A 25,009-nucleotide genomic window follows, 5' to 3' on the forward strand; every position below is an offset into this window, starting at 1 on the left:
TATGGTGCTACAATTATCCTCTAAAATCATACTGGCAAGTAACTTAAAAGCTCAAATTTATAAAACGGCTTGTAATCTATACTATACACCGGCTAAATTGTTCTCATGGGGCAAGGCTAGTCATGACAAATTTCCTAGATGCGCGCTTGGTCCCGCAAATCTAGTACATATGTTTTATGACTGCCCGAAACTCGAACAGCTAAAAGAGAATATATGTACATTTTGGGCTGAAATTTTTGGTCGGGAGATCCAAATATCAGCTACCTTGGTTGTATTGGGTTATGATAGTTCTTTAGAACTCAATAATTCAGAAATATATACTACGTATCTATGTACAACTATATACAGAATTATGCTAGCAGCCAGATGGAAGGATACAGAGGCACCTACATTCCAGGGCTGGATGAATAGACTCCTTGCTACATATAAGCTAGAAACAGCAATATACAAAACTAGAGGGAAAAAATCCAGAGCTAAAGGGGAATTGATCTGGGCTCCTATAACTAGATGGTATATTCAGCAAAGGGCCTGATTTTAAACCCAACTGAATCCAGCAAGAATAATTGTCGAATCTAATATATATAGAAGTATGGACGAAGATAATGAGGATACAATGTATGTTGAATATTTACTGTATTTATGTTTAGCTTTACTATATATCATTATACCTGTCACATAAAACACAAAGATAATTAGTACTACTAATTGTATTTAATGTATTATCTACAGTCTCCTAAGCGTTCCTGTATATTATCTACTGTTGTAAATTTAAAGTTTGCTCAATAAAAATTTAAAAAAACAAAAAAAAAAAAAGGAGCTGTGTGGTGGGTACATCGGTGGAGCTGTGTCGATGGAGCTGTGTGGTGGTTGCATAAGTGGAGCTGTGTGGTGGGTACATCGGTGGAGCTGTGTGGTTGGAGCTGTGTGGTGGGGGCATCAGTGGAGCTGTGTGTTGGGTGCATCGGTGGACCTGGGTGGTGGGTGCATCTGTGGAGCTGTGTGGTGGGTGCATCTGTGGAGCTGTGTGGTGGGTGCATCTGTGGAGCTGTGTGGTGGGTGCCTCTGTGGAGCTGTGTGGTTGGTGCCTCTGTGGAGCTGTGTGGTGGGTGCCTCTGTGGAGCTGTGTGGTGGGTGCCTTGCTGGAGCTGTATGGTGGATGCCTCGGTGGAGCTGTGTGGTGGGTGCATCGGTGGAGCTGTGTGGTGGGTGCATCGGTGGAGCTTTGTGGTGGGTGCATCGCTGGAGCTGTGTGGTGGGTGCATCGCTGGAGCTGTGTGGTGGGTGCATCGATGGAGCTGTGTGGTGGGTTCATCAATGGAGCTGTGTGGTGGGTGCATCGATGGAGCTGTGTGGTGAGTGCATCGGTAGAGCTGTGTGGTGGGTGCATCGGTGGAGCTTAGTTGGTGCATCGGTGGAGCTGTGTGGTGAGTGCATCGGCGGAGCTGTGTGGTGGGTGCATCGGCGGAGCTGTGTGGTGGGTGCCTTGGCAGAGCTGTGTGGTGGGAGCATAGGCGGAGCTGTGTGGTGGGTGCCTCCGCGGAGCTGCGTGGTGGGTGCATCGGCGGAGCTGTGTGGTAGGTGCTTCTGTGGAGCTGTGTGGTGGGTGCATCTGCGGAGCTGTGTGGTGGGTGCATCTGCGGAGCTGTGTGGTGGGTGTATCTGTGGAGCTGTGTGATGGGTGCATCGGTAGAGCTGTGTGGTGGGTGCCTCGGTGGAGCTGTATGGTGGGTGCCTCGGTGGAGCTGTGTGGTGGGTGCATCGGTGGAGCTGTGTGGTGGGTGCATCGGTGGAGCTCTGTGGTGGGTGCATCGGTGGAGCTGTGTAGGTGGAGCTGTGTGGAGGTTGCATCAGTGGAGCTGTGTGGTGGGTGCATCGGTGGAGCTGTATGGTGGGTGCCTCGGTGGAGCTGTGTGGTGGGTGCATCAGTGGAGCTGTGTGGTGGGTGCATCAGTGGAGCTGTGTGGTGGGTGCATCGGTGGAGCTGTGTGGTGGGTTTATCGGTGGAGCTGTGTGGTGGGTGCATCGGTGGAGCTGTGTCGGTGGGGCTGTGTGGTGACTGCATCGCTGGAGCTGTGTGGTGGGTGCATCGGTGGAGCTGTGTGGTGGGTTTATCGGTGGAGCTGTGTGGTGGGTGCATCGGTGGAGCTGTATGGTGGGTGCCTCGGTGGAGCTGTGTGGTGGGTGCATTGGTGGAGCTGTGTGGTGGGCGCATCGGTGGAGCTGTGTGGTGGGTGCATCAGTGGAGCTGTGTAGGTGGAGCTGTGTGGTGGGTGCATCGGTGGAGCTGGGTGGGGGTGCCTCGGTGAAGCTGTGTGGTGGGTGTCTCGGTGGAGCTGTGTGGTGGGTGTCTCGGTGGAGCTGTGTGGTGGGTGCCTCAGTGGAGCTGTGTGGTGGGTGCCTCAGTGGAGCTGTGTAGTGGGTGCATCGGTGGAGCTGTGTGGTGGGTGCATCGGTGGAGCTGTGTGGTGGGTGTCTCAGTGGAGCTGTGTGGTGGGTGCCTCAGTGGAGCTGTGTGGTGGGTGCCTCAGTGGAGCTGTGTGGTGGGTGCATCGGTGGAGCTGTGTGGTGGGTGCATCGGTGGAGCTGTGTGGTGGGTGCATCGGTGGAGCTGTGTGGTGGGTGCATCGGTGGAGCTGCGTCGGTGGAGCTGTGTGGTGGCTGCATCACTGGAGCTGTGTGGTGGGTGCCTCGGTGGAGCTGTGTGGTGGGTGCCACGGTGGAGCTGTGTGGTGGGTGCCTCGGTGGAGCTGTGTGGTGGGTGCATCGGTGGAGCTGTGTGGTGGGTGCATCGGTGGAGCTGTATGGTGGGTGCCTCAGTGGAGCTGTGTGGTGGGTGCATCGGTGGAGCTGTGTGGTGGGTGCATCGGTGGAGCTGTGTGGTGGGTGCATCGGTGGAGATGTGTGGTGGGTGCATTGGTGGAGCTGTGTCGGAGCGGTGTGGTGGCTGCATCGCTGGAGCTGTGTGGTGGGTGCATCTGTGGAGCTGTGTGATGGGTGCCTCTGTGGATCTGTGTGGTGGGTGCCTCTGTGGAGCTGTGTGGTGGGTGCATCTGTGGAGCTGTGTGGTGGGTGCATCTGTGGAGCTGTGTCGGAGCGGTGTGGTGGTTGCATCGCTGGAGCTGTGTGGTGGGTGCCTCTGTGGAGCTGTGTGGTGGGTGCCTCTGTGGAGCTGTGTGGTGGGTGCATCGGTGGAGCTGTGTGGTGGGTGCATCGGTGGAGCTGTGTGGTGGGTGCATCAGTGGAGCTGTGTAGGTGGAGATGTGTGGTGGGTGCCTTGGTGGAGCTGTATGGTGGGTGCCTCGGTGGAGCTGTGTGGTGGGTGCATTGGTGGAGCTGTGTGGTGGGTGCATAGGTGGAGCTGTGTGGTGGGTGCATCGGTGGAGCTGTGTGGTGGGTGCATCAGTGGAGCTGTGTGGTGGGTGCATCGGTGGAGCTGGGTGGTGGGTGCATCGGTGGTGGTGGGTGTGTCGGTGGAACTGTGTGGTGGCTGCGTCGGTGGGGCTGTGTGGTGGGTGCATCGGTGGAGCTGTCTGGTGGGTGCCTCGGTGGAGCTGTGTGGTGGGTGCCTCAGTGGAGCTGTGTAGGTGGAGCTGTGTGGTGGGTGCACCGGTGGAGTTGGGTGGTGGGTGCATCGGTGGAGCTGTGTGGTGGGTGCATCGGTGGAGCTGTGTGGTGGGTGCATCGGTGGAGCTGTGTGGTGGGTGCATCGGTGGAGCTGTGTGGTGGGTGCTTCGGTGGAGCTGTGTGGTGGGTGCATCTGTGGAGCTGTGTGGTGGGTGCATCAGTGGAGCTGTGTGGTGGGGCATCTGTAGAGCTCTGTGGTGGGTGAATCGGTGGAGCTGTGTCGGAGGAGCTGTGCGGTGGTTGCATCATTGGAGCTGTGTGGTGGGTGCATCAGTGGAGCTGTGTGGTGGGTGCCTCAGTGGAGCTGTGTGGTTGGTGCTTCGGTGGAGCTGTGTGGAGGGTGCATCGGTGGAGCTGTGTGGTGGGTGCATCGGTGGAGCTTTGTGGTGGGTGCATCGCTGGAGCAGTGTGGTGGGTGCATCGCTGGAGCTGTGTGGTGGGTGCATCGATGGAGCTGTGTGGTGGGTTCATCAATGGAGCTGTGTGGTGGGTGCATCGATGGAGCTGTGTGGTGAGTGCATCGGTGGAGCTGTGTGGTGGGTGCATCGGTGGAGCTTTGTGGTGGGTGCATCGCTGGAGCTGTGTGGTGGGTGCATCGCTGGAGCTGTGTGGTGGGTGCATCGATGGAGCTGTGTGGTGGGTTCATCAATGGAGCTGTGTGGTGGGTGCATCGATGGAGTTGTGTGGTGAGTGCATCAGTAGAGCTGTGTGGTGGGTGCATCGGTGGAGCTTAGTTGGTGCATCGGTGGAGCTGTGTGGTGAGTGCATCGGCGGAGCTGTGTGGTGGGTGCATCGGCGGAGCTGTGTGGTGGGTGCCTTGGCAGAGCTGTGTGGTGGGAGCCTAGGCGGAGCTGTGTGGTGGGTGCCTCCGCGGTGTTGCGTGTTAATCTAGGTTCCTGATCGATACTGTGACCTTATGCCCCTATTCGGCTATAAATCCATTTATTCCCTATATTGGCATAACCGTTCGAGTGCGATTTTCTGAAAAGTCATCTCTGGCCTCACACGAACAGAGCCACATTCCAGCATGACTCTCTGCTACTTCCTTTGCGACCAATTAGTGCAATGACAGAGCAGCAGTCACTATCTGATATTCCTAGATAACACTCCGAGTTCTTCAACAAGATAAAAACTTAGCAAACCTGGAAATCCCCGCTTGCTATGTTTTGATTAGTAATGGAACTCTAATGAGCAACTGATAACTATCACTTCCTAGTGACATCTTTAATTGACGTCTTATGTCCAGCAAACTTGCGTCAAACCCGGCACCTGTCAGGTATAAATATTACCAACGTTGCCTTAAGCAATGAGCGAGAACCTGTTGCTGATGCCAGCTGCCTGCAAGACCCCGTGTTGGTAAAAACTAGCACTTTGTCGCTGCAGCCTGCTATCCTGTGGTGGTGAAGCTGCTGATTACCATTATCGCCGCTACAGCGCGACCTATGGTGCAGTACGCTTGAGGAGCCGAGCAGCCGTCCTCTGCGAAGACATCCAGCCCAGCTGCCCGCGGACGCTGTCCCCCGCCTCCTTCCTCGACGCGCTGAAGAGAAGCCGCTGCCTTTCTCGTGCAGAGAAATCCAGTCCCGGCGCTTCCGGTTTACCCTCGCGGGTGACTGGGATATCGAGAAAGACCCTGAAGGAGATACCAATCCTCCATCATTCTATTCAGAGGTATGGTGTTGACTAAACCCTTAGACGAGAATTCTTGAAACAAACCTTGGCAAAACCAACTTAACTTAAGCTACTTACTTACTCCCCTTTTCACTTGTTAGGCTTAGGTCAGGCACACTGGGGTAGGCTTAGTTAGAAGCACCAGTTGAGTATGTTAGCCTAATGTATATATGACTGTATATATGTTTTATTACTTTTAAACCATTGTATGGCTAAGAAACCATATCAATGCTTTTACAGTTCTATTTCGCAATACTTATCTTACTGTACGTACTTTTTATAATAACAGTTATTGCAATTGTGGCAATACATTTCTCTTGTACGAGAAGAAAGACTGTTCAATAAATGTTAACCCTTTATTGACAAACGCCCGTCTCTCTATTCTCTACATCTCGTGAAAGTAAACTGCACTAGACTGACTGAGTGAAATCTGTGTCTATTGTTTCACACGACCCTAGAGATCGACTCTTGATCTGAGGAGCAAAGTTGTCATGTTGCACGGTTGTTGGAAAACTGAATCCCTTCTTGTCTGTGCCAAGGAAGCTGATCACTTCCTATGCAGAGAAGAAAGTTTCCAGTGACCTCTGAGCTAGTTGGTAACACAACCCAATTAAGTTTAGCATAGTCAGTGGAGGCCTGGAATATCCGCAGTTCCACGTCGATACTACTGTTTATGTTATTCCAATGCGCAGGGCCTAGTGGGAAACTAGGAACTACACTACATGGCGCCCAACGTTTGGTAAGGCGATAAACTAACGCAAGACTTGTAGAGTAACTCAGTCGTGCATATTTCACAGACCCTTTCTCCCGTAAAAACTCCAATAGACGTCTGGAGTGGGTGAAAGGTTAAAATCCGCCCGACCTTAGTAGGAAGAGATTCCTATGTAAAGCTCCGGTTTATTCAACGTTGAAGGATACAGTGTTCCAAAATATTGTGCACCTAATCTTTGTCTCCTTGGAGACCTACTCTGCAAACCTGCATTTTTTAAAATGTCAGTGGAAACCAACGGAACCTCTGGGACCGCAGTAGATGCGACTCAGCGAGGTCCCGAATACACAGACCCGGGTGCTATTATCATCCCGGTCCAGTTAAGAAAATCTATAACTTTAAAACTTATAGAAAACGGACTGACACCTCAGGGTGGTACAGTAATTTTCGTGATAGAGGCTCACGAGTATCGGCAGACAGAGGTATTCTATTCATGGATAAACTTTCCAGCGGCAAACGCTGCAACACAAGAGTTTCACTATTACAAAATAGAGAAACCTCCGGAAGAGTACGCTCCTTTCGAGGAGATTGAAATTCCACTTAAATTTCAAGAGCACCTGCTCTGGTTTAATGGCGCCCTAAAACACAATGATCACATAACTAGGCTCGGTCCACTAGGTAGACCAGGAGCCACGTGGCCGGTTCTAGCCAGCTACACACCACATCCTGACATTGCAAAAATGTCTAAGGAAGAGCTGTTAGCACAGCTAAACACACTAATTAAAATACATAGGCAATTAGTCCAATATGTAATGCGGACTGCAACAGTCCAACCAGCTGTTAATTCACACCAGCTGACCCCTCATCAGGGGAACACAAATAAAATTACACCACAGAACATACAGTCATGTCTTGGTAAAACACCCGTAAAACGGGAACAAATTCCATTCTGGTTAGCCCAGAAAATCACTCAAATAGAGGCAGTATTTCCTGATACTACCCCTATTGAGAAACACAGAATCTTGACCATCTGCCTTCCTATGGGAATCGCACCACACGTGGAGGACTGTGACACTTGGGGTACAGTCTTTGCTTCCATTTACACAAAAACACACGGTGTTCCGTCTATGGCGGTAATACCAGAAGTGCTAAAACAGATTCAAAATGAATTCGGTCCAGAGCCCGCTTTAAATCTGGGTATGAAAATACTGAAAGACTTCAAGCAGGTCACGGCTATATTATTAGCCAACATAAAAGGAGAGGCAGCATCTGTGGCGATTCGCCAGAAGTTGAGGGAAACAGATATAAAAGATCCTGTTGAGCTTGCAAAAATCATAGAAAAATGCTATGAAGAATTAGGTAGAGACAGCTTGGGTGGAAAACCAGTTAAGCCCCAACTGCTCGAAAATCCTGAAAAATTATTTATTAAAAATAATTTTAAATACTCCTAAAAAGAGCTGGGATGGAAATAAACAATCCACTCCCAAGGAAAAAGTTTTCCAGACCAGAGGAAGGTCTCCTCGACGGAGGGAAAGAACTCCGACTCGAGAACGCCAGTCTCCCCAGAGGGAGCCCTCTGAGAAAAGATATAACCTCAGAAATAGGGATAATATAAAAAAACCTGATAGATATCAAAGTATTGATACACGTCCCTCGCGATCTCTTCCACAGAATTCGGAAAGAAGAGGACGGTCAGACCCAGGAGAGCACACCAAGTCCAAAGACAAGGAACCTGCTCAAAATAAGAAATCTCAATTTCAGACAAAGAAGGTAGCCAGTATTAGAGTAATCAACCATGCCGAGAATACTGAGGACACAGTTGAAAAACGGGGAGTGGGCATTGACAATGTTGGACAGTGCAGCAGAAATCAGTATAGCACGCAAGATCTTGATGAGTCATCTGGAGACAGTGGACACGAATGAATACATTCAGGTTGAAACTGCCGACGCCAGACTTAGCGAGCCTCATAAAATATACGAAATAACATTGCGTATAGAGGGTGATAAGACTAGGAAAATTAAGGGTCTATTTTGGGATAAGCTCTCAAAAGGCTATGATATTCTGTTAGCTGAAAAAGATTGGCCCCCGGAGTTTGTCAGGGAGTGCCCTCGTGGCGAAGAAGTAATTATGCCTGCCTTCTCGAATCACATTCCGATTCACAAAAAATATACATATGCAAGGAAATGGGCAGTAGCCCAGGCACCTGCATTGTATAAAAATCACGTAGGATGGGATGAGGATTCACTGCCTCACAAAATCCAATTAAAAAGTGAACCAACTGCCCAACGGCAGTATCCCATAAAGCAAGAAGCTAAAAAACAGGTCAGGGAGATCTTAGATCAACTTGAGTACCAGGGGGTGATTGAAACATGCACCTCTCAAATGAACAATCCTTTGTTTCCTGTCTCCAAGCCAGACAATTCATATCGTCTAGTTTTGGACTACAGACATCTTAATACATGTTGCAAAACTTTTGCAGTACAAAACTCGCATAGTGCAGCCCTAATGAATAACATAGTTAGGAAAAAATATAAAACGACATTAGACATATCTAACGGTTTCTTTTGTCAAAACATTGCACCAGAAAGCAGATATTTGACCGCTTTCTCCGCATTTGGGTCGCAGAAAAAATTCTGTCGACTCCCACAGGGGTTCAAGAACAGCCCAGGACTATTCTCAGCTAGGGTAACAGAGTTACTACAAATCTATGATGATGAAGCATTATCTTACGTAGATGATATTTATCTCACAGATGACGACTTGGATACTCACTTGAAAAGAGTGAACACCATTATACTTGGGTTCGCAGCAGAGGGTTACAAATTCAACTTTAAAAAGTCCCGAATTGCCCATCTGACAGTACTGTTTTTAGGGTACGAATTATCAAGTGAAGGGAAAAGCCTAGCGGACAACTTCTTAGAGAAGTGCGCTGTACTCCAAGCTCCAAAAATGCTGAAGAATTTACAATCAATACTAGGTTTTCTGAATTTCGGAAGAACTTACATCCTAAATTACGCAGAGAGGGTTAAACCTCTCTACGAACTAATTAAACCTGATTTTAAACAAATCAACTGGACTCAAAAACACACAGAAATTTTGAGATCACTGCAAACAGACATGTTAGCAAAAACAAAATTAGATACACGTGACAACACACGTGATCTTGTAATCCGAGTCATCCCAGGAAGATGCGGATTCACATACCTAACCTCTAATGAGGGAGAAAAGGTACCAATAGCTTACAAATCACATTTGTACACAAAGGCTGAAATAAAATTCAGTTCAACGGAGAAAATTCTAACTGCGGTTCAGACTGCTGTAGCGAAAGAAAGGCCCCTAGCACAAGGTAAACGAATAATAATCGTAACACCCATACCGGCTTTAGAAGCGGTAACTAAAGCAAGCATTCCTAATGCTAAAGCTTTGCATCCGAGATGGATTCAGTGGGTTAATTCTCTTGCTGCAACAGACGTAGTTTACGAATTTGATCCTAACTTAAAAACACAGGAATTTTTACAATATGAATACGAATGTCCTCTGCCAATCGAAATCCTGCCTCTCGAGGAATACGGAAGTATTATATATACTGACGGATCAGCACAACCCACAGTTGGGGGTAAGCAAGCTTACAGTGCTGCGTGCGCGATTGTTAAAGGTCGCTGGCACAAAGGAAAATTTAGACCATTGGTCACTAAAACACAATCTCTAGGAGATTGCTCGGCTCAACGAGCTGAATTAGTAGCATTTAAGATGGCGCTAGAAAATACCGATCGCGAATTCCCCACACTAATAGTGTGCGATTCTTTTTATTGCGTACAATCTTATAATGAATACTTGCAGAATTGGGTGGAAAATGGTTTCAAAGATGCAAAAGGTGGCACAATAAAGCATAAAATGCTTTGGGAACAGGTAGTTCTTTTACAGAAAGAACTACAGAAGACTCACGTGATACACACACTGAGTCATCAACGTGATGGCGTTCACGTTGCAGGGAATTCATTGGCTGATGAAGCCGCGAAGGCAGCTGTGCAAACGGCTTCCGTAGCTGCGATAACTCGGTCACAAACAAAAATAGACAGCGATATTCTACAAGCTGTCAGTGCGTCAGTAAAAAATGATAAGAAAACACTCCCAAAAGGCTTTCCTGAAAAGTACTTGTACTTAACGGATACAAATAATGTTCCTTTTGCTCGACTCCCTGGAGTGGGGGATAGAGTAATTCCAAACAGGGAACACAGATTAGGACTAATCAAAGCGGCACACGAAGGGCTTGCTTCTGCACACGCTGGCGTTTCCGCAACAGTATCACTATTAAAACAGAGATATTGGTGGCCTCGTTTGAGAATACAAACTAAAAAGTATGTATTAGAATGCGACATATGCCAAAGGATAAAAGTATCAACAGTGAAACGACCAGCGCAGACACCCCTTCTCATCTCGGATAAGCCATTTGCATGCGTTTATCTGGACCACTGTGGTCCCCTACAAAGGGACGGTAACTATAGATATATCATGGTAGCAGTGGATTCCTGTACGAGGTTCATATGGATGTGGCCCCAGCGCTCGGCTGACGCTAGAACGGTTATAAAAGATTTGCGAGTCTTTATCGGCACATACGCAATTACCACGTTCCATTCTGACCAGGGTCCTGCTTTCAGCTCTCGAGCTTATAAGGAGGCCATGGCTAGCATGGGAATTGGGTTGCGGTATTCTTGTCCGTCGCATCCCGAAGGGAATAGTGTGGTAGAAAGAAAAAAACGTGACATAAAGCAATCTATAACAGCGAAGGTATTAGGTTCAGGCGCTGGGTGGGTCAAACATTTAATAAGTGTCCAGACTAGTCTTAACAACATGCCAAGAAATTCTCTAAAAGGTTTCAGCCCATACGAACTATTGTTCGGAATTAGAATGAACGTTCAGGACCTCGATAGTCAGATGTCAGTGGTACAAGAAGAAACAAAGCACTTTGATGTAAAAGATCGTTTGGCTGTTTTACAGGAACTGAATGAAACAAGAAAATCATTAAGCAACATAAAGTTAAAGCAACAGCCAAGTACCACTGACGAGGCACCACCCGCAACAGCCCCAGCAAGGCCTGTCTGGATTCCAAAGATTGGGGATCTAGTCAGAGAAAAGATCGCGGTTAAGAAGGAATTTGGGCCTTCTTACAGAAAAGCAGTACCTGTCTTAGCAGTCTCCGGAACAAGATCAGTTGTGCTACCGCCCCTTGCTGGTAAAAAGGAGAACAGAGTCGTGTCTATCGATCTGGTAAAACCACAAGCATGTGGCCTATAATCAACAGTAGGCCCAGTGGACTCCCAAGAAACAACAGAATACCCAAACTTGCAACAATCCAAGAGGTTCAAACTGAAAGACTAATCACATTCGATCAGCCTGCAGTGCACAATGAAGGACTATGCAATAATGCCATGGAACTCGTGCCTCGTGAAACACAGATTGAAACAGTTCGTCAAGAAACAACACCAGTCTACAATGATGTGGCATCAGAAAGTGCTACCGAGAGACAGATTGAAAAAACAATCCCCTCAATTGACAGAACTGCCTCTGGTTATTTCATCAACTTCGACAACTTCTCTGAAGATTTAAATGACCCCGAAGTGATGCCAGAAACAAAAAAATCTTTTAAAGAAAAAGCAACAGAACTCTTTCATCAACTGAAGGAAATCTACCTAATTTCCCCTTGGCTAGAGTTCTGGTTCGGTCTAGGTGTATTTTTCCTCCTGCTTTGGCTCATCATGGTACTGTGTTTGGGAAAATTCATTGAAGGAAAATATATTACAATGGACACAGCAAGTCAGAACATCAACCTAGTCCTGAAACCACACAGATCATCCCACGTGAAGAAAAGAGAACTGTCAACAGTAAATGTCACAGCAATTCCAATACCTGGTGGGGTAGTATGGGAGAAAACAGACTATGAGATCTATGGTCAGGTCGAAATCCTGAAGTATCCTCATCAACTAAAGGTTTCCTTAAGTGACTTTGTGACTCCTAGTACATTCTCTGATGATTGGGACTCTAACAGTATTAATGACATGATGTCTGATTTAGTAATGTCAGCTAGATTCACAGATCATGATTATTTACAAGGTTCATCTAGTTATGAGCAATTATTCTGTTACACCCACTATGGGGATCATTACTTGCATAAATCTGCACAGCCTAGAAATGTTTTTATGTATAATCAATGGGAACATTGTTCTACACCACCTAAAAGCAGTTCTAAAGCATTTTTTGAGAAATTCAAATACTTCTCAGGGTTTAACACAAGTGATGCAGAAACGTTTTATTATAAACTGTTAGAGAAAACAGGAATGAAAACAATGCTGACAAATTCTAAATTGATATATTCAGAAGCATTTTATGACAAACTGATGACATATGGTTTTGATTATTGGAAAAATATTATTGAAACGAAAACAATTTGGGGTACAAAAGATTGGCAGGTGCAAGGCATAGAAGCACTATTTAGAACCTGCATGATACCAGAACAAATGTTATTTTTAAATGACACTATACACCAAACATCTTGTCTTGGCCTAGCTAAGAACAAAGACCTTAAAACACCGTCTATACCAAAGCCAATAGCTGAGAATACAACCGCAGATATTGAATTAGACGTGTCACAAATTTTAAATTTCAACAGAACACATCCTGATTGGAAAAAATGGTTAATCTGGCCTACAGACACAAATAGCTGTCAAGATAGGTTCCTGAATAAAACACAGGGTTTAAAAATGACCAGATTAGACCCTAGATACTCCCAGAGACAACATCCAGGGATTATAACAACATACAGTGTAGGGAAACTCTGCCTAGAATGGCTAACTACATCCACACTGGCTGAAATTAAGCAACACTTGTCTTTATTAAAAGATGGTGCTGATTTGCGCGATTTCATTCTTGGACCACGCAAACAGCGTCAAAAGCGTTTCATAGCGACCAGCATCTATGCTGCTTACAACGAGGCTTGGAAAGTAAAGCAAATTGAAACTGCTGAAAAGATACGAGAAATTGATCGTATTAATTTGGAGAAATCACTTTCTGTAGTAGACAATGGGTTAATGACTCTGTCTTCCAGAATATATTCGTTGGACAATATTGTATCCTCTGCCTTTGATGTGATAGACAGAGATTTGCTAATGTTACAACATGGCCAGTCTCAATTACGCTCTATTATAGAACTAGGCTGGACGCTGCAAAATCTTCGTTCAGGCTATGTGCCTTGGCGTTTAATCAACACAACGTCATTATTTTCCAGTTTTAACCTTACTGATAAACAGATCAGTTTGGCACAGAAAGGAGCAGACTATACAATCCTGAGCATCGAAAGACTCGAGAGATTACCATTGACAATGTCAGAGAGTCCTGTCATTGAATGGATAATACACGGAATTATCACAATTCCGATAACAACTTTCCGATTTAAAAAGTGCCTTGAGTACATACCTACTGGCCAGTATGAACAATTGGGTAAAGGATATGTAAAATCCATATGGAAATTACCATACACTCATTCTTGCTATAGTGACAGCGACAAAAATGTATTTCTTAGTGGTGACAACTGTAAACACTCACTAAGCGGTATACTTTTGTGTCAGGGTATTAATTTACACGGAGCATGTGATGGAAATTCAAACAACCTTTCATGCCACCAGCTAGTCACACCTGCAACTCAGATAGAGCCCTTCTTTATGCAACTCGCAAACGGGAGTTACATTCTTAGAACGGATCACAGGTGTTGTGGCCTCGCGCCAGGGACAAGTTATCTAGTACAAGTTACGTCCATGGTCAAATGCTGTATGCAAGCATTGTTCCCGAGCGGGCCTCCAGACATAGTGACTCCCCTCTGGCCTCGTCTGAATCTCTATTCTATACGAATTGATACTTTAAGCAAAGTGAAATCTGTACTTTTACAGACAACAGTGCCTATAACGTCATCTAAAGAGACGTATGATCTTCTAGTCGCAAGGACGGCTACTGAAGTCCATGACCTTTTATCAACAAATTGCCCCGTGCATTTCGTAGAAATGTGCAGCCAACTCCTTAACATGTCTAGTGCAACAAGCATCCCAGGCATATTTAAGACAGTCTTTACGGGACTACTAACACCCTTCCCGGCAATTTTGGGAATCTTTCCTAATTTTGTGCACTCCATCTTTGGCGGCAATCCACTATTTTTGGGACTCATCGCAGGGATTCTATTTTTGACCATCCTGCTACGTTATGGCAAGCCTCGGCTCAGACATAGCTCCCATGGGAATGGAAGAGACAATCCTAGCAATGCGCTACAGGGACAGGATAACTGACGTCCTCGGATTGGCCAGGCTGAGAGATCTAAACATGACCTGGTTCCTTTCATTCAGAACGATATGGCAAAATTGCATTTTACCTGTGCTACGGTGTATGCTTTGCGGAGATGAATGCGTGTTGGACATCTGTCTTTCACTTCCATCAGCAGTACCAATGGACGTCGATACTTTGCTCAGTCCAATAACGGCTCACGCATTGTGTTGTCCCCAGCGGCTACCAATCCTGATGACGGCATTTGTGGAGACTCCTGTGCTACAGCCAAGTGGTAACAGTGGAGCGAGTGACAAAAGCAACATCATCCAGGTACAACGTTCTGTGAGCATTGCTGCTCCCGAATATGATGACAGCAATCATTCTCACACCTGCCAAGTTACAGCGCTATCTAATTTGGTTGAACTATCACCTGATTTTGTAGACCAATTCTTTGCGAGCCTGTCTGATACGATGTTCTCACCCATAGAGAAACAATAACTTTTTAGAAGCTTTCCGACACACAGCGTTCCCATGAACTCTGAATTCGGCCTTCAGCTTTGATCAACAAAAACTGCCAGGAGCTTTGGAAATCTATTTTCTTTGAATTGGACAATTTTTCTAATATTGACCCTTTTTGGCACGAACAATTCTTTGCTTAACGTAAAAACTATTCTTAGAGAACAGAAGCTTCACACTTCTATTTCTAATCACATCTAGAGACATAACAACATTACACCAGCCTCTAGCACACATGTTTTTACAATGCATATTTATGTGATGATTTATCTCGCATTTCTTCTGTCAGAGATACTTCATGTGTAATTCTATATGCATAATCGTTCATTGATTTCATATGCAATAATTTTTGAATGATTACTATGCTTTTAAAAAAACGTACAGTACCTAAATTCCATGTATTACAAGTACGCCTATTTCGAATGCATTTATGTATTTTGGGGTGGGCAATGTTACACATGCATCTAATTGCTTAGTTTTAGTAATTTTGATGGACATTACCCGTGGAGTGGGTGTTGCGTGTTAATCTAGGTTCCTGATCGATACTGTGACCTTATGCCCCTATTCGGCTATAAATCCATTTATTCCCTATATTGGCATAACCGTTCGAGTGCGATTTTCTGAAAAGTCATCTCTGGCCTCACACGAACAGAGCCACATTCCAGCATGACTCTCTGCTACTTCCTTTGCGACCAATTAGTGCAATGACAGAGCAGCAGTCACTATCTGATATTCCTAGATAACACTCCGAGTTCTTCAACAAGATAAAAACTTAGCAAACCTGGAAATCCCCGCTTGCTATGTTTTGATTAGTAATGGAACTCTAATGAGCAACTGATAACTATCACTTCCTAGTGACATCTTTAATTGACGTCTTATGTCCAGCAAACTTGCGTCAAACCCGGCACCTGTCAGGTATAAATATTACCAACGTTGCCTTAAGCAATGAGCGAGAACCTGTTGCTGATGCCAGCTGCCTGCAAGACCCTGTGTTGGTAAAAACTAGCACTCTGTCGCTGCAGCCTGCTATCCTGTGGTGGTGAAGCTGCTGATTACCATTATCGCCGCTACAGCGCGACCTATGGTGCAGTACGCTTGAGGAGCCGAGCAGCCGTCCTCTGCGAAGACATCCAGCCCAGCTGCCCGCGGACGCTGTCCCCCGCCTCCTTCCTCGACGCGCTGAAGAGAAGCCGCTGCCTTTCTCGTGCAGAGAAATCCAGTCCCGGCGCTTCCGGTTTACCCTCGCGGGTGACTGGGATATCGAGAAAGACCCCTGAAGGAGATACCAATCCTCCATCATTCTATTCAGAGGTATGGTGTTGACTAAACCCTTAGACGAGAATTCTTGAAACAAACCTTGGCAAAACCAACTTAACTTAAGCTACTTACTTACTCCCCTTTTCACGTGTTAGGCTAAGGTCAGGCACACTGGGGTAGGCTTAGTTAGAAACACCAGTTGAGTATGTTAGCCTAATGTATATATGACTGTATATATGTTTTATTACTTTTAAACCATTGTATGGCTAAGAAACCATATCAATGCTTTTACAGTTCTATTTCGCAATACTTATCTTACTGTACGTACTTTTTATAATAACAGTTATTGCAATTGTGGCAATACATTTCTCTTGTACGAGAAGAAAGACTGTTCAATAAATGTTAACCCTTTATTGACAAACGCCCGTCTCTCTATTCTCTACATCTCGTGAAAGTAAACTGCACTAGACTGACTGAGTGAAATCTGTGTCTATTGTTTCACACGACCCTAGAGATCGACTCTTGATCTGAGGAGCAAAGTTGTCATGTTGCACGGTTGTTGGAAAACTGAATCCCTTCTTGTCTGTGCCAAGGAAGCTGATCACTTCCTATGCAGAGAAGAAAGTTTCCAGTGACCTCTGAGCTAGTTGGTAACACAACCCAATTAAGTTTAGCATAGTCAGTGGAGGCCTGGAATATCCGCAGTTCCACGTCGATACTACTGTTTATGTTATTCCAATGCGCAGGGCCTAGTGGGAAACTAGGAACTACACTACAGCGGAGCTGCGTGGTGGGTGCATCGGCGGAGCTGTGTGGTAGGTGCTTCTGTGGAGCTGTGTGGTGGGTGCATCTGCGGAGCTGTGTGGTGGGTGCATCTGCGGAGCTGTGTGGTGGGTGTATCTGTGGAGCTGTGTGATGGGTGCATCGGTAGAGCTGTGTGGTGGGTGCCTCGGTGGAGAAGTATGGTGGGTGCCTCGGTGGAGCTGTGTGGTGGGTGCATCGGTGGAGCTGTGTGGTGGGTGCATCGGTGGAGCTCTGTGGTGGGTGCATCGGTGGAGCTGTGTAGGTGGAGCTGTGTGGAGGTTGCATCAGTGGAGCTGTGTGGTGGGTGCATCGGTGGAGCTGTATGGTGGGTGCCTCGGTGGAGCTGTGTGGTGGGTGCATCAGTGGAGCTGTGTGGTGGGTGCATCAGTGGAGCTGTGTGGTGGGTGCATCGGTGGAGCTGTGTGGTGGGTGCATCGGTGGAGCTGTGTGGTGGGTGCATCGGTGGAGCTGTGTCGGTGGGGCTGTGTGGTGACTGCATCGCTGGAGCTGTGTGGTGGGTGCATCGGTGGAGCTGTGTGGTGGGTGCATTGGTGGAGCTGTGTGGTGGGTGCATCGGTGGAGCTGTGTGGTGGGTGCATCAGTGGAGCTGTGTAGGTGGAGCTGCGTGGTGGGTGCATCGGTGGAGCTGGGTGGGGGTGCCTCGGTGAAGCTGTGTGGTGGGTGTCTCGGTGGAGCTGTGTGGTGGGTGTCTCGGTGGAGCTGTGTGGTGGGTGCCTCAGTGGAGCTGTGTGGTGGGTGCCTCAGTGGAGCTGTGTAGTGGGTGCATCGGTGGAGCTGTGTGGTGGGTGCATCGGTGGAGCTGTGTGGTGGGTGTCTCAGTGGAGCTGTGTGGTGGGTGCCTCAGTGGAGCTGTGTGGTGGGTGCCTCAGTGGAGCTGTGTGGTGGGTGCATCGGTGGAGCTGTGTGGTGGGTGCATCGGTGGAGCTGTGTGGTGGGTGCATCGGTGGAGCTGTGTGGTGGGTGCATCGGTGGAGCTGTGTGGTGGGTGCATCGGTGGAGCTGCGTCGGTGGAGCTGTGTGGTGGCTGCATCACTGGAGCTGTGTGGTGGGAGCCTCGGTGGAGCTGTGTGGTGGGTGCCACGGTGGAGCTGTGTGGTGGATGCCTAGGTGGAGCTGTGTGGTGGGTGCATCGGTGGAGCTGTGTGGTGGGTGCATCGGTGGAGCTGTATGGTGGGTGCATCGGTGGAGCTGTGTGGTGGGTGCATCGGTGGAGATGTGTGGTGGGTGCATTGGTGGAGCTGTGTCGGAGCGGTGTGGTGGCTGCATCGCTGGAGCTGTGTGGTGGGTGCATCTGTGGAGCTGTGTGGTGGGTGCCTCTGTGGATCTGTGTGGTGGGTGCCTCTGTGGAGCTGTGTGGTGGGTGCATCTGTGGAGCTGTGTGGTGGGTGCATCTGTGGAGCTGTGTCGGAGCGGTGTGGTGGTTGCATCGCTGGAGCTGTGTGGTGGGTGCCTCTGTGGAGCTGTGTGGTGGGTGCCTCTGTGGAGCTGTGTGGTGGGTGCATCGGGGGAGCTGTGTGGTGGGTGCATCAGTGGAGCTGTGTAGGTGGAGATGTGTGGTGGGTGCCTTGGTGGAGCTGTATGGTGGGTGCCTCGGTGGAGCTGTGTGGTGGGTGCATCGGTGGAGCTGTGTGGTGGGTGCATCGGTGAAGCTGTGTGGTGGGTGCATCAGTGGAGCTGTGTGGTGGGTGCATCGGTGGAGCTGTGTGGTGGGTGCATAGGTGGAGCTGTGTGGTGGGTGCATCGGTGGAGCTGTGTGGTGGGTGCATCAGTGGAGCTGTGTGGTGGGTGCATCGGTGGAGCTGGGTGTTGGGTGCATCGGTGGTGGTGGGTGTGTCGGTGGAACTGTGTGGTGGCTGCGTCGGTGGGGCTGTGTGGTGGGTGCATCGGTGGAGCTGTCTGGTGGGTGCCTCGGTGGAGCTGTGTGGTGGGTGCCTCAGTGGAGCTGTGTAGGTGGAGCTGTATGGTGGGTGCACCGGTGGAGTTGGGTGGTGGGTGCATCGGTGGAGCTGTGTGGTGGGTGCATCGGTGGAGCTGTGTGATGGGTGCATCGGTGGAGCTGTGTGGTGGGTGCATCGGTGGAGCTGTGTGGTGGGTGCTTCGGTGGAGCTGTGTGGTGGGTGCATCTGTGGAGCTGTGTGGTGGGTGCATCGGTGGAGCTGTGTGGTGGGGCATCTGTGGAGCTCTGTGGTGGGTGAATCGGTGGAGCTGTGTCGGAGGAGCTGTGCGGTGGTTGCATCATTGGAGCTGTGTGGTGGGTGCATCAGTGGAGCTGTGTGGTGGGTGCCTCAGTGGAGCTGTGTGGTGGGTGCTTCGGTGGAGCTGTGTGGAGGGTGCATCGGTGGAGCTGTGTGGTGGGTGCATCGGTGGGGCTGTGTGGTGGGTGCACCGGTGGAGCTGTGTGGTGGGTGCATCGGTGGAGCTGTGTGTTGGGTGCATCGGTGGAGCTGTGTGGTGGGTGCATTGGTGGAGCTGTGTCGGTGGAGCTGTGTGGTGGCTGCATCGCTGGAGTTGTGTGGTGGGTGCATTTGTGGAGCTGTGTGGTGGGTGCATCGTTGGAGCTGTGTGGTGGGTGCCTTGGTGGAGTTGTGTGGTGGGTGCCTCGGTGGAGCTGTGTGTTGGGTGCCTCGGTGGAGCTGTGTGGTGGGTGCATCAGTGGAGCTGTGTGGTGGGGGCATCTGTGGAGTAAGCGTGGGCGGAAAATCCGTTCCGCTCGCGGATTTTGCGGATTTTCGGGAAATCCGCAATCCGCGAGATTTGCGGATTTCCCGCAAAATCCGCAAATTCGCACAGAGCGGATTTTTTTGGCGGCGCGCGGCGTTGGTGATACAATTTTTGCGGCGCGCGGCGTTTATCATCGTTTGCCGAGTTGTTTTTTTTGATAGTTTGCGAGTGCTGCGCCATTTTGGATCTTGCTGTGTGATCCCGCGGGAATTGGCGAGCGCGATTACGTCATCGCGGCTTGCCAGCGATAGTTTGTCAACGCGAGTACGGCGAGATCACGTCTCGCGGTACTTCGCAATTGCGAGATTTGAGATGCGGCGAGCGAAAATATAAATTTGCAATTCTGCACAAGAAATCCACCAGCAAGCAGCATAAACCTTCTAGAAATGATGATTTTTATGTGAATAACTCCTTAGTTTGACATTTGCCTGCACTTTTTTAGCGAGGAGTCCATTTTGGGGAGGGGGGCAGGGGGGTGGGAGGAAGGAAGTGCCCCATAGTCTTCAACTTCCTGTTCCTGTTCAGCAGGCTCCTCCCAGTGCTTTGTCCATCTCCTGGTCACTTTTCATTCGGATGTGGACCTGGAAGGATTACTTTTTGTGGATGCTGCTGGATCTTTGGATTTGAGGCCTTTTTGACTTTCTTTGGATCACTGTTGGATTAGAAATTTTACAAGTAAGTTTGTTTGGGGCATTACAGTTGCTGCAACTAAAATTTTGGGATTTTCGATGTTTGGGCTGTTTTGGGGCCTTTTCCCCAGGGGTACTCAGTGGTGGGTGGACTGATTCTTTCTGTGGTTTGTCTTGAACTTAAACATCATGGAGGCCATAGATGAATTGGGATTCTGCTGATTTTTCTGTGTTTTTCGATTTTTTTTTTTTGTAAAATTTTGTGTTTTTCGATTTTTGACCTGTTGTTGGGGCCTTGACCAGGGGTAGTGAGTGGTGCATGGGCCTAGTCTTTCTGTGGGCTGTCTTGAATTTAAACATCATGGAGGCCATGGATGGAATGGGATTGTGCTGATTTTGCAGTGTTTTTCGATTTTTGGGCCTGTACTTGTGGCCTTTTCACCAGGGGTATTTGAGTCTAGCATGGGCCTAGTCTTTCTGTGGGCTGTCTTGAATTTAAACATCATGGAGGCCATGGATGGAATGGGATTGTGCTGATTTTGCAGTGTTTTTCGATTTTTGGGGGTGTTCATGGGGAGGGACATGCCATGTGGCTGGTGGCCATTTTGAGTGCAGCTACAGGCACTGGCCATGTGCTGGCAGGCAAGTGGCCATTTTGAATGCAGGCTTTGTTGTTAGGCCTCCAACCATTTTGCCTACTTTTCAACCTTTATTTATGCCCAGGGGTAGTGAGTCTTGCATGGGCCTAGTATTTCTGTGGGTTGTCTTGAATTTAAACATCATGGAGGCCATGGATTGAATGGGATTGTGCTGATTTTGCAGTGTTTTTCGATTTTTGGGCCTGTACTTGTGGCCTTTTCACCAGGGGTATTTGAGTCTAGCATGTGCCTAGTCTTTCTGTGGGCTGTCTTGAATTTAAACATCATGGAGGCCATGGATGGAATAGGATTGTGCTGATTTTGCAGTGTTTTTCGATTTTTGGGCCTGTACTTGTGGCCTTTTCACCAGGGGTATTTGAGTCTAGCATGGGCCTAGTCTTTCTGTGGGCTGTCTTGAATTTAAACATCATGGAGGCCATGGATGGAATAGGATTGTGCTGATTTTGCAGTGTTTTTCGATTTTTGGGCCTGTACTTGTGGCCTTTTCACCAGGGGTATTTGAGTCTAGCATGGGCCTAGTCTTTCTGTGGGCTGTCTTGAATTTAAACATCATGGAGGCCATGGATGGAATGGGATTGTGCTGATTTTGCAGTGTTTTTCGATTTTTGGGGGTGTTCATGGGGAGGGACATGCCATGTGGCTGGTGGCCATTTTGAGTGCAGCTACAGGCACTGGCCATGTGCTGGCAGGCAAGTGGCCATTTTGAATGCAGGCTTTGTTGTTAGGCCTCCAACCATTTTGCCTACTTTTCAACCTTTATTTATGCCCAGGGGTAGTGAGTCTTGCATGGGCCTAGTATTTCTGTGGGTTGTCTTGAATTTAAACATCATGGAGGCCATGGATTGAATGGGATTGTGCTGATTTTGCAGTGTTTTTCGATTTTTGGGCCTGTACTTGTGGCCTTTTCACCAGGGGTATTTCAGTCTAGCATGGGCCTAGTCTTTCTGTGGGCTGTCTTGAATTTAAACATCATGGAGGCCATGGATGGAATAGGATTGTGCTGATTTTGCAGTGTTTTTCGATTTTTGGGCCTGTACTTGTGGCCTTTTCACCAGGGGTATTTCAGTTTAGCATGGGCCTAGTCTTTCTGTGGGCTGTCTTGAATTTAAACATCATGGAGGCCATGGATGGAATAGGATTGTGCTGATTTTGCAGTGTTTTTCGATTTTTGGGCCTGTACTTGTGGCCTTTTCACCAGGGGTATTTGAGTCTAGCATGGGCCTAGTCTTTCTGTGGGTTGTCTTGAATTTAAACATCATGGAGGCCATGGATTGAATGGGATTGTGCTGATTTTGCAGTGTTTTTCGATTTTTGGGCCTGTACTTGTGGCCTTTTCACCAGGGGTATTTGAGTCTAGCATGGGCCTAGTCTTTCTGTGGGTTGTCTTGAATTTAAACATCATGGAGGCCATGGATGGAATGGGATTGTGCTGATTTTGCAGTGTTTTTCGATTTTTGGGCCTGTGCATGGGGAGGGACATGCCATGTGGCTGGTGGCCATTTTGAGTGCAGCTACAGGCACTGGCCATGTGCTGGCAGGCAAGTGGCCATTTTGAATGCAGGCTTTGTTGTTAGGCCTCCAACCATTTTGCCTACTTTTCAACCTTTATTTATGCCCAGGGGTAGTGAGTCTTGCATGGGCCTAGTATTTCTGTGGGTTGTCTTGAATTTAAACATCATGGAGGCCATGGATTGAATGGGATTGTGCTGATTTTGCAGTGTTTTTCGATTTTTGGGCCTGTACTTGTGGCCTTTTCACCAGGGGTATTTGAGTCTAGCATGGGCCTAGTCTTTCTGTGGGCTGTCTTGAATTTAAACATCATGGAGGCCATGGATGGAATAGGATTGTGCTGATTTTGCAGTGTTTTTCGATTTTTGGGCCTGTACTTGTGGCCTTTTCACCAGGGGTATTTGAGTCTAGCATGGGCCTAGTCTTTCTGTGGGCTGTCTTGAATTTAAACATCATGGAGGCCATGGATGGAATAGGATTGTGCTGATTTTGCAGTGTTTTTCGATTTTTGGGCCTGTACTTGTGGCCTTTTCACCAGGGGTATTTGAGTCTAGCATGGGCCTAGTCTTTCTGTGGGCTGTCTTGAATTCAAACATCATGGAGGCCATGGATGGAATAGGATTGTGCTGATTTTGCAGTGTTTTTCGATTTTTGGGCCTGTGCATGGGGAGGGACATGCCATGTGGCTGGTGGCCATTTTGAGTGCAGCTACAGGCACTGGCCATGTGCTGGCAGGCAAGTGGCCATTTTGAATGCAGGCTTTGTTGTTAGGCATCCAACCATTTTGCCTACTTTTCAACCTTTATTTATGCCCAGGGGTAGTGAGTCTTGCATGGGCCTAGTATTTCTGTGGGTTGTCTTGAATTTAAACATCATGGAGGCCATGGATTGAATGGGGATTGTGCTGATTTTGCAGTGTTTCTCGATTTTTGGGCCTGTACTTGTGGCCTTTTCACCAGGGGTATTTCAGTCTAGCATGGGCCTAGTCTTTCTGTGGGCTGTCTTGAATTTAAACATCATGGAGGCCATGGATGGAATAGGATTGTGCTGATTTTGCAGTGTTTTTCGATTTTTGGGCCTGTACTTGTGGCCTTTTCACCAGGGGTATTTCAGTCTAGCATGGGCCTAGTCTTTCTGTGGGCTGTCTTGAATTTAAACATCATGGAGGCCATGGATGGAATAGGATTGTGCTGATTTTGCAGTGTTTTTCGATTTTTGGGCCTGTACTTGTGGCCTTTTCACCAGGGGTATTTGAGTCTAGCATGGGCCTAGTCTTTCTGTGGGCTGTCTTGAATTTAAACATCATGGAGGCCATGGATGGAATGGGATTGTGCTGATTTTGCAGTGTTTTTCGATTTTTGGGGGTGTTCATGGGGAGGGACATGCCATGTGGCTGGTGGCCATTTTGAGTGCAGCTACAGGCACTGGCCATGTGCTGGCAGGCAAGTGGCCATTTTGAATGCAGGCTTTGTTGTTAGGCCTCCAACCATTTTGCCTACTTTTCAACCTTTATTTATGCCCAGGGGTAGTGAGTCTTGCATGGGCCTAGTCTTTCTGTGGGTTGTCTTGAATTTAAACATTATGGAGGGCATGGATGGATTGGGATTGTGCTGATTTTGCAGTGTTTTTCGATTTTTTTGTGCTCTATAACTGAACTGATGTTCCTCTGTCTTCCATTTTTTTTTAGGTGCACAAGACTCAAGAGAACCACCAGTGCCAGGAAGAAGTCCTGCAGCGGTGTGTGTGTGCAGCATAACGTCACGCGACGTCACGTCTGGCCTCAGACAACTCTACAATTCGTGCAACTGCGGCCTGCTGTCTGACCTGCTCTGAAGAAGATGGCCCCGCCCCCAAAGAAAGTTCTCCGTAGCTCCTCTAGCAAGAAAGTTGCTAGTAAGGAGCAGAAGAAGCAAGTTACCAAGGAGGCTGGTGTGCCACCCGCCACTTTTTTTGGGAGCAAAAAAAAAAGTACGCCTGCAGCAGCAGGATCTGCTGGGGACCAACCTGAGAGCAGCACCCCTGCTCCATTGGGTTCAGTGCCTCCACCACCACGCCAACTTAAGTCAAAGCCCTTGAGTGCTTCAGAGGCAGTCAGTGTACTTCTCCAATCACCATCGACCAGTGATGTTGGCTCATCGCAAGAAAGTAGCAGCAATGTCCCTGAATCAACACAGGTTGTTGTAACTCATCTGACAAGTGTTGAACAACCACAGCCGCAACAACAACACCATGTGCAAGTACACGCCCAAGTACATGTGGAAGGAGAGGCAGCAAAAGGAGATGCGCAAGCAAAGGTGCATGGACGTTCACAAGTGCCCACAATAGTTGTTCCTCCCGAAGTAGGGGCACATTTGGAAATCGACATTGAAGCTGAGGTATCATTGGAAGCCACTCCTCCTGATGATCATTCATTGTCTTCCACATCCCTAGCAAGGAAAAGATCAAGGGGGGTGTCTACATCTTCTTCAAGCCCACCTCGTTCTGGTGCAAGTGATCTGTCTTGGGAACCACAACTGCGGTCTGACAGTGAGGCAGAGGCACACCATGATCTGACACCGGTACCTCCTAAGCGTAAAAGGAA

Source organism: Lissotriton vulgaris, chromosome 3_1 (assembly GCF_964263255.1).
Source record: "Lissotriton vulgaris chromosome 3_1, aLisVul1.2, whole genome shotgun sequence".
NCBI lineage: Eukaryota > Metazoa > Chordata > Amphibia > Caudata > Salamandridae > Lissotriton > Lissotriton vulgaris.